This window comes from Nanorana parkeri, unplaced genomic scaffold (genome assembly GCF_000935625.1).
Source record: "Nanorana parkeri isolate BGI_ZX_2015 unplaced genomic scaffold, ASM93562v1 scaffold360, whole genome shotgun sequence".
In the NCBI taxonomy this organism is placed as follows: Eukaryota; Metazoa; Chordata; class Amphibia; order Anura; family Dicroglossidae; genus Nanorana; species Nanorana parkeri.
Genome location: NW_017306628.1, coordinates 595269 through 610507, shown reverse-complemented (window position 1 = coordinate 610507; position 15239 = coordinate 595269). Strand labels below are relative to the sequence as shown.

The window sequence follows — 15239 nt, the reverse complement described above, 5'->3', positions numbered from 1 at the left end:
CTGCTCTCCATCCTGTTGTGCTCCTGGGTCCCCCAGAGGAGCAGAGGACCCCAAAAACATAGGCATAGAGGTGCACCGCATTTGCAGTTTGCTACAAGTGATTTGGGCAGCTGTCTGCTGCAGTCTTTAATCCCCATCCCTTTGTTTTTCTTTATTCTATTGTAACAATTTTTTTTATTATTATTCCAATACAAACTTTGTCTGCAGTTTTGTGTGCAGCATACCCCTTCCTCCCTCCCTCCCTCCAGTTGTAGATGACTGCCATGGTTAAGAAGCTGCATCTCATTGTTCCCTATCCAGACAGCAGTCTATATCCAGAAGTCTATAGGCTTCACTTTCTGTTACACGGAGAGCCAATGGGGGTGCAGTGGGCGGGGGCGTGCACGGGAGGCCGGGCTTTAATGCAGCTGCTGCCAGGGAGGATCTCTTTCACTGCCGCTGTGTCTGGGCTGGGAATGGATCGCTGCTGATCAGATAGCTGTCGTGTGATCGATCACGGTGTATCCGTGACATGGGGAGTTGATCGATGCGATGGCCGGAACGGGATGTGTCCTTTGTGCTGGGTTCATACTGAATGGACGGAGAGTATGATCAGCATGAAGAGTGTGTACAGGAGAGTACCTAGTGGAGGAGGGAGCCTGGCATACTCACTCATCCTCCTACCCCTGTAAGTGCTGGCTCAGAAGACCCCCGATTCCAGGTTAGTGGCTCCTCCACCATTCCTATGGCATACACTGAGTACTGACTGTGCTAACGCCCCCTCTTTAACACCTTCACTATCAGCGATCACACAGTGCACAATCCTTCCCTCTAGATGACAATCTTACTAACAAGACATAAAAGCATTGATAAACTCAATTCACAATATTTGTTCGGGATCTGAACACAGTCTTCTTCATTATTGGGATCGTTCCCTAATTAAGCCCGCAATCACAAATGAGCGTTTCCCAAAATCATGAAGAATCCCATTATTTTCAGTGGTACCCATTCACAGCGGAGCGTTGAGACGCTTGTCGTTCGAAAAAGTACATGAGCTTTTTTCCGGCCAGAATTGTGCGTTTTTGGAACCATAGATTTTAATAGAAGTGCATGAAAGATGCACAATTGCATGCCTAACAATTATCTCCTCCTCCTAGTAGCTAGCTTTCCGTTGGCTAAAACAAAAAGGCTCAAACATGAAAAACACGTGAAAAAAAATGCTTTAAAAAAAAGCATTAAAATTGCCTGAAAATGCAAAGTGTCGATAGGAGCTGAAAGTTCTTAGTGAGGTGAAATGATGTTTCGCTGACCACCATGGGATCTTTCTGAACCTGATAAAGGGGACCCTGTGCGGCCCCGAAAGTGCTTGCATTTGAATGGCAATTGTTTGTCAATAAATGGACTTTTGCTGATTACACAAAGATCATGGTGTGCTGGTGACATCCTTTGATGAACACCATGGGATTCGTTTAAAGCCTTTCTCCGGATAGAAAAATAAAACTTCCCTTGCAGTGGGGTTACCCCAGCACTGCAAGGGTTAACTGTTCATTAATGTCTAGAGGACCTGTGTAAAGGACTTTTACTTACCTGATCCCCACTCCCCCAAGTTGGCGCTCGCCTTTCTATCAGCTCGTGGACTGGCCTGTGAACCCTCCATTGTATGTGATGACATCAGCGGGCCTCCAATTGCTGGAGCGGAGCCATGAAGAGGCTACGGGTGCCGGTTTTAGAACCTGTGGAGCGGGGATCAGGTAAAGTCCTTTGCACAGCTACCCTAAACATTAATGAGCCGTCAACCCTTGCAGTATGTGTGGGGGTTCCAACTAGTGATAGGCTTTAAAGAAGAACTCTAGCCATGTAAAAACATAACCCTTGCAGTGGGGCTACCCCTGCACTGCAACGGTTAAGTGCTCATTTAGGTCTAGGGTCTAAAATAAAGAAGAATCACCCGATCCTCAGTCCCACGACAGTAACTGCTCACCACTCTCCCCCTCAGCCCCGGCTGTGAAATGTGTCTCGGCGTCCTCATGTCCAATGCAAGTGAATGGACGTCATGATGTCACAGATCCTTAGACTGCCGGAGCCCTGGGGAGAAGAAGCTGCCGGGACCAGCCTAGGTGGAACTGAGGATCGGGTGAGCATATCTTTTTTTAATTTAAGACCCTAGACCCAGGGGCGTCCCGAGGCTGGGTGACACCCGGAGCGGTAACCGAGTTTCGGTCCATGACCGAGCGCCCGACTTTTCAGAGGGTGGTGACACCAAAATGACTAAGTCATTATGGTGGCACCCGGGTGCGGGCCGCACCCCCCGCTCCCCCCTTGTGACGCTACTGCCTAGACCAAAACGAGCACTTGACCTTGTAGTGCAGGGGTAGCCCCACTGCAAGGGTTAATTTTTTTACATGCCCCGAGTTCTTTAACCACCTCCTGTCCATTGGCTGTACCTAAAAGGCCATACGGGAGCCTTGTAGATATGGGTGGGCGTTTCAAAACGTCCTTCCCTGCCCCCACTCGTGCGCGGCGCTCAGCGCGCGTACGAGTGGTAAAACTAAGTTAAATGTAAACAGCCTGCGATGGCTGTTTAAATACAAGCGCTCCGGCGTCTGAAGAGACGCCTGATCACTTGTATTTTGTGCAGCCCCCGAGATCCACTGTGCCCGGTGCGGGCCCAGGACACGATCTCCCTTTGATCTCCTCTCTGGTGTCAGAATGCAGGAAGTGATGCATATTACATCACTTCCACATTCAGCTGTCATTCCTGGCTACAGATACCGGGGAGAAGCTGGTGAAGCAGATCTCTGCTTCATCAGCTTCTTTGGGGGTCCCTAGGGAACATTAGGGGTCTTAGAGTCCCCTGATGTCTCCATAAAGATGACCTGTCACGTAAATTGGCTATCACAGCTCCCTATGTGATAGCAATAAAGTGTCAAAAAATCAAAAATCAAATCACATATACATTTATTTTTTTTTAAACACAAAAAACTTTCCCCTGCCTCTACATACACACGCAAACATGTGTTGGGTGCGCCTTAGTGCAAAAACGACAATTTCGCCCATGTTACATATTGCCACGAACGTCGGAGAGAGAGTTGGCCCTCATTCACACGAGAAACGGCCGGCCCGTACAGATCGGTGCTGCGTGCACGGCCGTATCGGGTCGCTTCCGGGAAGGACAGGTGCTGTGTGTGATTTTGTATGCAGCAGCATGTCCTTCTTTATGGGAGTATGCGCCGCGCTACGCTGCACCAGCCGTACGGCTGCAGGTGTCCCTGCTCAGATGCAGACCGAAGTCCTGTCGGCATACAAGTACGGACACCCGCACGGACGTGCAGTTCAGGTGAGCGTAAGGCTGCATACTCCCATAGAGAAGGGAGTATTAGGGTCGTTCCCTAATTAAGCCCGCATTCACAAATGAGCATCCCAGGAACGATCCCTGTCCTTGGGAGCGGCCCGATACCGCCGGGCACACGCAGTTTTAAAGCTCGACATGTTTGGTGTCTATTTACCCAACATGACCCCGTCTTTTAAATTTATCAAAAAATGGGGGTGATAATAAATGTTTTATAACATTTCATAGGAAAACAGTTTTTTTTTCAACATTTTCTGTACTTTTTTTGTTTATATAGTAAAAAATAAAAACCCCAGGGGTGATTAAATAGTGCCAAAAGAAACCTCGATTTGTCCCCAAAAAATTGTATAAAATTCATTTCAGTACAGCGTTGCATGACGGAATAAATGTCAAAGTACTGCAGCGCTGAATACTGAAAAATGGCCTGGCCAGGAAGCGGGTTTAACACCCCGGTCTTCAAGTGGTTAATAAATATTTGAGCAGAATCAGAAATTGCAACACTGCAGGTGGTTAGAATAATCTATCCACAAGAGAGAAGCACTGATCATTATATTGTGCCCCTATGGATTTGACACGTGTGCATCTGTGGATCCCTGGTGCCCAACCTACAGCCTGATGGCAACATGCGGGCCATTGCTACTTGCTGTGTGGCCCCAGACCCTAGCAGTCAGTAGTGGAAGCATTCATTTGTAAAGAGGCTTTACTGACAGTGATCTCTAGCCTAGCAGTCTTGTGTAGCGTGTCCTCAGTCTCTGACCAACTCCTGTATTGTGTCTGTAGTCTCCAGCCACCCCCTGTTCCATGTCTGCAGTCTCTGAATGTCTCCTCTAGTATGTCTGAAGTCCCTGACCGTATTCTATCGTATACTGAATATTATGTAAGGTTCTTTGGAGTTGTCAGGGGCCACAGATGCCTCATGTAAGTTGACAACCACTGCTGTAGATAATCCCCTCAAATGGTGGTTGTTTCATAAGTGTACAAATGAAAAATAAGGCTTTAACCCCCTAGAATCCACTCAGAATGGGTTAATCTTGTATTACCTGCAGTGGAGAAATGACAGGTGGAACCTGGTTGCTTTTGCCAACACTTCTCAGTCTCTTATATAATATGTTTTGTCTATCAAAATGTTCAAGGGTTACACCATGTACCATGTGATGGAACCATTGTGATCTTGAGATGGGTAACTTTAAGGTTCGCCATACACATTACAATCTGATTGTACAATCTTCTTTAGCTGTACCAACAAGGATGTAGTGCAAATGCCATCTTGACCAATACAAATGGATTGGAAAGTTTGGGTGGTTTTAGTAAATGGTACTTAGATTGTGTGGTCATGCTATAACATGAACGTGAGCCTAAAGGTCCCCACACACCTTACGATAATCGTACGATAATCGCGGGAAATCCCGCGATCGTACGATTATCGTAAGGTGTGTGGAAGCCGTGCGACCTCTACTACTGTAAGGTCGCACAACTTTAAACTTACGGACATGTTCGAAAACCCGCCGAGCATCGTACGATGTTCGGCGGGTTTGTGGCATGTCCGTACGATAACAGCCGTACGGGCCGGTGTGCGCAAGCGCACACTGCCCGTTCGGCATTGCGGTCATCGGAAGCCCGCCCCTCAGGGGGCGTGGCTTGCGATCATCGCAAGTACGATCTGCCTATGCAAGATAGGCAGATCGTACGTTTGTTTAAGTACCTTACAACTATCGCAAGACAAAAGTCTTGCGATGGTTGTAAGGTGTGTGCCCAGCCTAAGGCTGGGTGGAACCCAATTTACAACCTGTTTTTGTTTCCAGTGAGGCCTGGTGTCTTAAATGATAAAATTTTGTAATTACTTGCTACACACTGGGGGGGATTTATCAAAACTGGAGCAGAGAGGATCTGGAGCAGTTGTCTATGGCAACCAATCAGCGTCTCTCCAGTTTGCTCTGCTGAGATTTGAAAATGAGACACAGAAGCTGATTGGTTGCAATGCAAATTTGCTGCAGATTTTGACTGCTCCTGTTTTGATAAATTCCCCCCACTGAGTTTTGTTTCAGATCTGATTTGTCAGATAAAGAACATTTACCAACAACTCTGCACTGTGATGTCCTACCTAAACAACGGGCCCTGATTCTATCCAGTTAGGCAGTTGCTTACACGACACGGTTGGTAAATTTTGCTGATCCAATCAATTAAATAGAAAACAAAATCTGACTATAGGTGGCTCATATAAGATTGATGACCTTTTTTTAATATGTAAGACACAATAAATATCGCCTTAGACCAGGGCTGGACAAATCCCTGAAGCCAGGTAGCCACAACACCTTAAAAATGATAGCCGGTGCCCAACTTTTGAGTTATTCTCTAGTTGTTGTCAATGGAGCTGGCTCCGCTAAAAAATCCTTCTGGCTTTTGGATTGGACAGTCTGCTTTTGAATTTCATAATAATTTGTCCACCCTTGTCTAAAGCTGGCCATACACCTATACAATGGCTCTCAAAATACCTGAACAATGCATCCTATCAGATTGTTCAGGTGTTTTGAGAGCCAGCGGGACGGACTAGTAAGATACTGAAGCTTGGCCCAGTGGGAGATTCCTCCATCCACACAGTTTAGCGTACAGTAAATGGAGGAATCTGTTGCACTTTTTTCATCTGACTATAGAAAATCTGCAGAAAATCTATAGGTATATGGCCAACTTTAGACCCATAAAGTGATCCAACAGGTTCATTAGCTTAAAAACCAGAAAGCTGCCCCCTATTGTCATTTATTTAGAGCTGTAACAACTATTCGATTAAAATCGATGATGAGAATCGTTACCAACATTTCTCATCATCGAATAGTTGCATACGCCGGGTAAATAGATACCAAACATGCCAAGCCTTAAAATTGCGTTCGCCCGTGAAGCCGCAAAAAAAAAGTAAATACCTCAAATTTCCCATAGGGTACATTTTAAACACTTTTACCGCTCATCAGTTTAGTGCTAACAGTGATTGACAGCCTAGAATTATTGCTCTCACTGTGACGTTCACGGCGACATGCAACATGTGTAGCGCAATTGTCCTTTTAGCACGTAGACGCACCGACGTGTGTTTGCTCGTGGGGGGCAGGGGACAGCGGTGCCCGGGGAAGACAACAGCGGCCGTGGCGGGGGGGGGCGCCGCCGCACGGTACAAACGATCCGGCGCCTGTACAGATGCTGGATTGCTTGTACATTAACATCCATCGCCTGCTGTTAAAAGCAGTGCCAAGAACTCGGCTGCAGCAGCAGCAGCCGTGTTCTTGTTTTAACCACTTTAACGGGCTGCCGTCAATCCGTCTATAGACGGCCTGAAAGTGGTTAAATAAAAGGTTGTTTTGTTTATTATATTGGCTTATTTTTACAACTCACATTATTTTACATCCATGAACCTAATTAAAATGTCTAATATAATGCATACAATTATTAAAAAGATATATACATATCTTTTTAATGTATGTATATAAATAAAAGGTGGGAAAAGTTTCGGCCTGACAAATTTTGCTGCAGGAGGTGCGTTGCGTTGCCATACATTTCAATGGATCCCAAATGCACCACCTGTCCGCAGTGTGATCGCCTGCACTGGAACGCGCGGTACTGAAATGCCCTCTGTTCCTGTGCGATATTTTTTATTTTATCCGATTAATCGAAGTTAATAATCGGCTAACTAATCGATTATGAAAATAATAGCTGCAGCACTACATTTATTTACAGATTCCATCAGCATAGGCCTGTCAAATATCCATAAACTAAAATTGCACTTTTGCAGAAGAATCACATGGACGCTGGATACCGAATATATACATACTAGGCCTTGTTGGGGTGGCATTCTTCCCGCTGGGCAAAAGAACATAAATTGACAAGCGACCTCACCTGACTGACTGTCCATGTGTGTCCCGAGCCACTTAGCCGAGTACATTCTTCTAGTCTTCATGGCAATTGGAGAATGTCAAACCCAACTGCCAAGATTCTAATTTAATGGTCCTCCTGAGTGAAGCTTAAAAAAAAAATAATTCTGCTTGTTGCAACTTTGGTGTGGTAAATATTTACCTATGAGAAAAAAACAAATGGTAAAGTGCCATGTTGCCTCTGACCCACTGTTGGGCACCAATGAATGCCGAAATCCTGGTTTGCTTTATAACAGAAACAAATACCAGCTTTTCAGCCCGCAGTTTTCACCTAATACAACTTACTACTGGCCCACTATGATGTGCAGTCTAACTCTGCATTTCTCAACCTTTTTTGCAATCATGGCACCCTTTAAATTCTCAAGGCACCCAATTCTAAAACTTAAATGAGTTTAATGAAGTACCCCACAGAAAAGCAAAAAAAGCTGTGGAGTTTCCCTCCTTTACATCAGAGTCCTTCCATTTTACACCAGGATCCCCCCTCACATCAACGTCCCCTACACATCACATCAGGAGTCCTACTTTATAATCATTACCACACTGTGGCTGCAACATGACAGAGGGTGGGATGTGGAAAAGATCTGGATGGAGATGGACTTCTGCCTTCTTCTGACTGCTGGAGGAGGTCCTGCATGCAGCCCACTATGGATTAGCATCCTGCATTTCCATGGTGGTTGCCCCGCCTGCACCATAGAAATGCATGAGTTGTGCGAAAAAGGCACCCCTGACAAAGCCTAAAGGCACCCTTGTTGAGAAAATCTGGTCTAACTAATGGAAAGAGTCAGGTGGGAGCCTGCAACCAGGAAGCTGGTCCATATTTGAAATTCCTTCTTACCGATTTTGGGTTCCCCGGATGTTCCTCAGAGGATCCGGATGGTGCTTTTCTATAAATGAAGTGTATCAGTTTGTGCTTGTGCTGCCTTTCAGTGAAAAGTTTCTGGGTTGCTAATTCCCTTTGTTAAGGGTCTTTGTGGTCCATTTTGGTCTATGTCTGCAGAAGTGGTTGGGCCAAGGTTACTCTCTTAGAAAGCTTTGGTAAATTCTGTATACACAGAGCTCTCTCCAGCTCAGTAGAACCTGAACAGTCATTGATTGCTCTGATGAATAAACATAATATTTGAGATTATAGTCACAAGAATGCTCTATTTTTTTTTTGCATTTTCCCTAATTTACATAAAGGTAAGAAGATTTTCAATAACACACATGAACTCATATAGTTGCATCATTTCTTTCAGAGGCCATCTAATGTGTATGGACGGGTTTGCACACCCCTAAAGAAAGCTTGGCTTACATAATGCAACAGAAACTTTCTCTGGTCTGCTCCTGCATGAGCTGTGCTTTCAGCCAGCATGCTATAATGTGTAGAGTGGTTACAGGAGCATAATGTGTGTAGGTTTCAGATACCAAACATCTGATCATTTGCTATGTTGGCACGTCTACTTCTCAAATTCTAAAGAAGAACTCCGGGCAGAAGAAATCTTAACCCATGAAGTAGGGCTACCCCCACACTGCAAGGGTTAAGTGCTTGTTTTCGCCTGGGGTCACAAATAACAAATACTCACGCGAACCTTGGCTGTTAGACCAGTCCCCGCAGCCTCTCTCCCCCCTCCGCTCCGGCAGAGTAAGAACCTGTGATTTGTATTGGAGGTGAGGACGCTGAGGGACATTTCATCACCAGAGCAGAGGGAGAGAGAGGCTGCAGGGACCGTTTTAGCAGCCTGGAAGGAGCAAGAATCAGGTGAGTATATTTTTCTTTATTTTAATTCCTAGACCAAAATGAGGAGTTAACCCTTGCAGTGCCAGTAGCCCCACAGCAAGGGTTCATTTTTATATTTCCTGGAGTTTGACTTTAAATTGTGCTAGTGGGTTATATTTAGTGATTTGAACAGTGTTTCATTATAGAACAGTATCCTGCTTATTAGCGTGATGAGTTCTGAGAGTGCAGCTAGCAATGGAATTTAAACCGTTCTCCTTTCTCTTTCTGTAAATATGTACAGTTGTACAGTGCCACATGTACGTTATTAATAGAATGAGTTACACAATGACGGGCATGGTTTTTTATGGCGCACAATCTTCAGCAGCTCACAGGGTAGAGCTCCCAGTATAATCTGTATAGGGATGGCGGCTGTCCATGGTGCTATACCCACAAAGGACTGATACATTGTTTATCTTGTAAGATCCATAGCAGACCCTTATCTGAGATTGACTCTGGTATGGATTTCAAAGGCCGGCCCCACCAAAAACAAAGTGAGGTTTTCTCTTTCACATTCGAGTCCCCTTTTCATATCAGAAGCCTCTCTTTACATTAGGGGCCCGCCTTCACATCAGAGTACCCCTTCACATCAGAGTCTCCTTTACATCAACAGCCCACTTCCATCAGAAGCCCCTCTTTTCACTTCAGTCCCACCATTTCTCACTAGGAGCCCCCCTTCACATCAGAGTCACAGAGTAGGCCTGGACAATAGCAGACTTCCGTACCTTTCTGCACTGATGCCACCCTCCCTAGATTGGCGCCATTTATTTCCATGGTGCTGGTGGCCGCTAGCACTAGGGTGGCGCTGTTAGTCAAAGCTGTGCATCTACATGTCACTTTACAAGGGAGGATGTAAGTTATGTCCCTAAACTTTAGCTTTGGGGACCGTCACATCTGAGTGATTTGTTGTGTGTTTGCTGAAGCATGACCATGCCCAACATGAAGATTGCCAGTATATTTAATGGTGCCCCTTCACACCTGAGTGTTGTATGGCTTATAGCACATTAGCGTCTTTAGGGCAGAATCACACGGTTTTTGGACCCATACACTTTATTGGGAGAGCCTCATGATGTGCGTTTATTTCATGTGATTTCATAGCTAACAGTCTTCTCCTCTTTCAGCTACTAGCATCCCAGTGACTGAAACAAAAACGCTTAGGGCTTGTTCACACCAGCCTGCCCGCTAGTGTGAACAAGTCCTGAGCATTTTTGTTTCAGTCACGGGGATGCAAGTTAGTAGGAGGAGGCGGTGTGACGCACTGTATCCGCACATCAAACCACTTAATTTGTGTTACTTTTTTGGAGTGTACAGAAATGCAGTGCGGTCCAGTGCGCTGTGAAAAAGTACAGCCATGTCTACATTTTTTCGCAGTGAATGTCACACCCGCGTTGTGGTGCAAACAGGAAACATAGAAAACAATTGTTCCCCATCTGCCCTAGCGTTGACTTGTGTTGCTCACTCACTGGAAAACGCCAGTCACCACATATGGTGTGAACGAGCCCTGAAGCTGAAAAACGCATGTACAAGTGTGCAAAAAGGTGCAACAAAGCTCAGGAGTGAGCCCCCATTCACACTTGCAACATGTGTGGCTCATGCAGCAGTCTGAGCTGCGAGCGTCATGCTTTTTTTTACCAGGCATCTTCTACACGCATCAACGTGTGAGGCTGTGAGCAAAGATAGGCATTTTACCGGCCTCTTTTGGGGTGCTATTAACCAATGGCACAGCAATTGTGTCATGCGTTTTTACTGTTTTCGTGAACACACTAGAGGCGCACGCTTTGGCACATAGTCACGTGCACAGGAGCTAAGAGCCTTCTTTTACAGCCGGGCATTTTATGGCCCATGGGTCGTATCAGGCCCTTTGTCTATCCCTGTCCTGCACATGGGCTGACTGCCTGTGCTCATTTAAGGCTTGTACATCCACTGCAAGCAATGCGGCAGGTGTGTGTTGCATGCACTTTTTTCAAATTGCCATGCACGGTATTGTGCGTTGTGGTGCGGTCGATCGCATCGCTGCCAGGAGGGTGCATTTGGGGTGCCATTCAAATGAATGGCAATGCAACGCACCTGCCGAGCTGTAACATAGTCGGTGCATTGCTTAAGGCCCTCCTAAGCGATCCCAGTTTCCCATGTGGCCCCCCCGAAATAATTACTTGCCCACCCCTGTATTACAGGGAGCTTCTGTGTCAATGGGTTTGAATAATGAACAGAGTCGCTTTAATTATGACCCAAGTAATGACAGTACTAATACATATTCATCATTCGGTATTGCAGCCTCATGAGAGGACCCCTGCACTGTGTGTGAATGGACGCAGTAGCCACTATAGACCTCGCCATACTGATGACAGTGAACGGCAGTCTATGGCGCTCTCCCGCCACACACACACACACACATACCGGGCTAGGTTACACTCTCAGCCAGCTGTGCAGTGAGCCTTTACGTTCTCTTAGTGGGACAGCCAATAGGGGCCGCCGGGGGGCGTGGTTCACACTGTAGGTCAGCCTCGTCTCTCAATGCAGCTGCTGGCGAGGTGCTTCCTACTCGCGTCCCATTCACATCACAACGCGTGCGGCGCTTTTGTACTGCGCTCCTGCAGTGATGGTGCCGAGCAGTCAGCACTGGCGGGGTACAGATGTGCCCGGACTCCATGCAAGCTGATGTCTGATAACAGAGGGATGCCAGGTCAGTACACAATAGCTGCATGCACCGGGAGAGCCAGGCTACTAGCAATGGGAAGATCTCTTCCGCCCCCCCTCTTGTACAGGTCAATGGGTGTCAGGGGAGAGGAATCCAGTGCTTTCCCATGACTGCCATGTAGTGTCCTTCCAATGCTTACAGATGCTGAATATAGGGTGTGTATTTCTTCTGCATGGGGTCCTGGGGAAGACATTACCATTATTGATAACTGTAGCATGTCGGAGGGGGTTAGGATGGTGCATGGTTACTTGACCAGAATACAAAAACAATGCTGCTTATATACTACTAGAGCTGCAGCTAACAATTATTTTCAAAATCAGTTAGCCGATTATTAAGTTCGATTAATGGGTTAATCGGATAAAAAATAAAATCAATACATTATAGAGCACCATGTGTGGGAAAGTGCAGGCTTACATGAGCAGTCTTCCAGCAACTTGCTTCTGAGATCGGGCCGGTCTATAGCGGCTGTCATCCCCCTACACCTGCTCCTCCTTACTTCTCCCCGCGTCCCTGTGCCGATCGTGGATGTGGGCAGGCGGTGAGCGTTAGGAGGTGTGGATGCGGGCGGCTCTGGCAGCGGCGAGCGTGTGGTGGAGGTGCGGCGCGCAGTGTGTGTGGAGCCGTGAACAGGGCCAACTAATCAGAAGCTGATTAATCGATGATTGAAAACGTTGACAACTTTTTCAATAGTCGATTAGTTGTTGAAGCCCTGTATACTACATAATTTCAATACTGTCACCACCAGTCTAATCTGTGTTGGCAGTGATTGGTTGGTCAGTGTAAAGGCGGACAAGATACCAGATTGATGGTCGATGATTACGATTATGGCTTCTGGAGCGATTGTGCTATGTGATTTGTGTGTATGGAGTCACAGCGTTTGCCAGTCAACCTCCGAAAAAGGGCTTGTCCAAAAGATCTGCCTTATATGCTGTGTGGTTGCTCGCTCATAGGCAAGGAAGAAATGGCTTTGATCTGATCACTCCATGTGTAAGCATTAAAGAGGAACTCCAAGATTCTCAAAAGATTTTTCAACCCTTCTAGCCCCGCTGCAAGGGTTAATTGCTCAGTTTGGTCTGGGGGCTCAAATAAAGAAAATATGCTCATCTGATCCTTGATCCCACATGGCTGCTAGACTGGTCCCCACAGCCCCCCCCCCCCTCCCCCCCCCCTTCTGATGTCATCACATCTATGTAAGGTCTATTCACATGCATTAGACTTCATGCCGAGGGACGGAGCAGAGGGGAGAGAAGTGAGAAGTCCCTGCTGCAGGATCGAGTGATTGATTGTTCTTTATTCCATTAATTAGGCCAGGGGTAGGCAACCTTGGCTCTCCAGCTGTGCTGAAACTACAAATCCCATAAGGCATTGCAAGCCACAGGCATGACTCCAAGAGGCAGAAGCATGATGGAATTTGTAGTTTCAGCACAGCTGGAGAGCCAAGGTTTCCTACCCCTGAACTAGACCAAAGTGGGGATAGCCCCACTGCAAGGGTTAACTGCTCGGTTTGGTCTGGGGGCTCAAATACAGAAAATATACTTACCTGATCCTTGGTCCCACAGCTTTACTGGTCCCCGGGCTCCGGTATTCTAACCCCTCTAAGGTCATCCCATCTATACAAGGTCCATTCACTTGCATTAAACATGAGGATGCTGGGGGACATACCACAGCTGGATGGGAGAGAGAGGTGAGCGGTCACTGCCACAGAATCGAGGATTGCGCGAGTGTATCTTCTTGATTCTAATCCCTGGACCAAAACAAAGTTATCCTTGCAGTGCAGGGGTAGCCTGCGGATGGTGATTTTGGTCAGTGTCCCCAGACATTTTGCTCTAAAACATGGCAAACGAATCCAAGACTTAAATGTCTTTGCCATAAGCATATTCCAAAGCATTTCTCCCAACCGAACGGTTTCAGAGGTTGTGCAGACAAGAAACCTTCTGGATCTATCTGCTCAATACTCTTGCTCCAGCAGGACTAAATGAGGAAATAGAGATCTCAACCATTATTTAAACGTTCTACACATTTAATATCCCTGCCCTCCAACATTCAAATGGGCACCCAGTCATGGGTTCTGCCCACTCGCCTTTTTTAAAAAAATCAGCCAATTTCCCGCCATGTGAATAACACTTCTTGTGAGCTTGAGAAAGAGGTTAAATCTCGAAACGCGTTGCTCCCACTGCCCTCAACCCCGCCAGGTAATTTGTCGCCGACAACTGTCACCGGCACCATGTCCCTCCACCGCTGCTGGTCGGCATTCCACATGCCGTCCTTCTCCACACTCTGACAGGCATAGGACTCCACCACCCACAGAGCAGTTCCTACTGCCCCAGTCACGTCTGCAGTAGCCGACCGGAAGCCGCCGAGTCCCACTCAGTCCACCTCCTGCAGACACAGCAGTGACACGGACGGACCTCCGGCTCCCCTCTTTCTTTCCGTCTCCAGTCACCCGCTTGTGTGGACGGGTTCTCATTGCCGAACACCCACTCAGCCAAGGCTCTTCTCCTCAACCCCTCGATCTTCACCAGAGGCCGTCTCTTCTTCAGCCCTCGGACAATGTAAGTAACATCTTTCCTTATTTAGCACCCACTCACACACTCCCACACACACACACGTCTTTGCGCCCTTTACATGCCTTTCAGTGCAGGGGTAGCCCCACTGCAAAGGTTAACTTTTGAACATTTCCACAGATCTGCTTTAAAGGTTCATGCACACGGATGCTTAAAGTGTAAAATGTGCCTGTATTTGCAGCATCCGGCTGCTGTTGTTTTCCCCGTCCACAAGATTTTATAAATAGATTACGTTGTACGCAGGTATAAGCCGTAAACGCAATGATCAATGATTCCACGTTCAGGAACTTGCACGCATCTAATGCTGGTACTTGCATTTACACATGTATACCCGCATACAGCATATTCTGTCCATACAATCCTATGGACAGAAAAATGCAGCAGCTAGGGCTCCCGGGCACCTCAAAGTATAGAATTTGTCTCTGTCCACACACCTGTGTTTATGTCTGTGTGTATGAGCCCTAAAGCTGAGCTCCAGGCACAAAAACATCACTTTCACTATATTCCTTAGTAGCCACAAAAAGATGGAAAGCCACTTTGTGTGCACCAAGTGCCTTTGCAAGCCTAGATGTTGCCTTGTAAAAATAGCGGTGACGTCATCACTGTGCTGTACACAGCCTTTGTAGAGAGCAGAGCTGTGATGGGGGCCCAGAAGATCCACCCACTACCGGCTGCCTGCAGAAAACTACAAGGGGGGCGGAGACAAGACCAATCACCCTGCACAAGAAGAGAGAACTGCAGGGACTGGTCTTTATTACAGCTCCAAGTCCAACGCTGGATGATTGCACTGATCTGGAAGAAACACACAGGTCACACCAAGATTTCAGTAAGGATACGCACGGCTCTTGTATGCAGACAATATTTGCTTATCCCAGAGTTCAGAATTGAGCAATAATGGGGACAGGATATTTAAAAAAAATGGTTATGGTTATATTATATATATATATATATATATATATTATATTATAGCATGTTAGAAAAT

At 46.6% G+C, this 15239-nt stretch overlaps 1 protein-coding gene across 1 annotated transcript in view; it reads left to right on the top strand.

Moving 5' to 3' along the window:
- Window positions 1-557: 557 nt before the first annotated feature.
- The window catches only part of GPR63 (G protein-coupled receptor 63), a 34889-nt gene continuing 20207 nt past the window's right edge, over window positions 558-15239 (top strand). Inside the window, exon 1 of the mRNA XM_018558808.1 lies at window positions 558-700. The gene's annotated coding sequence lies outside the window, so the exon portion shown is untranslated. The remainder of the gene's footprint in view (window positions 701-15239) is intronic.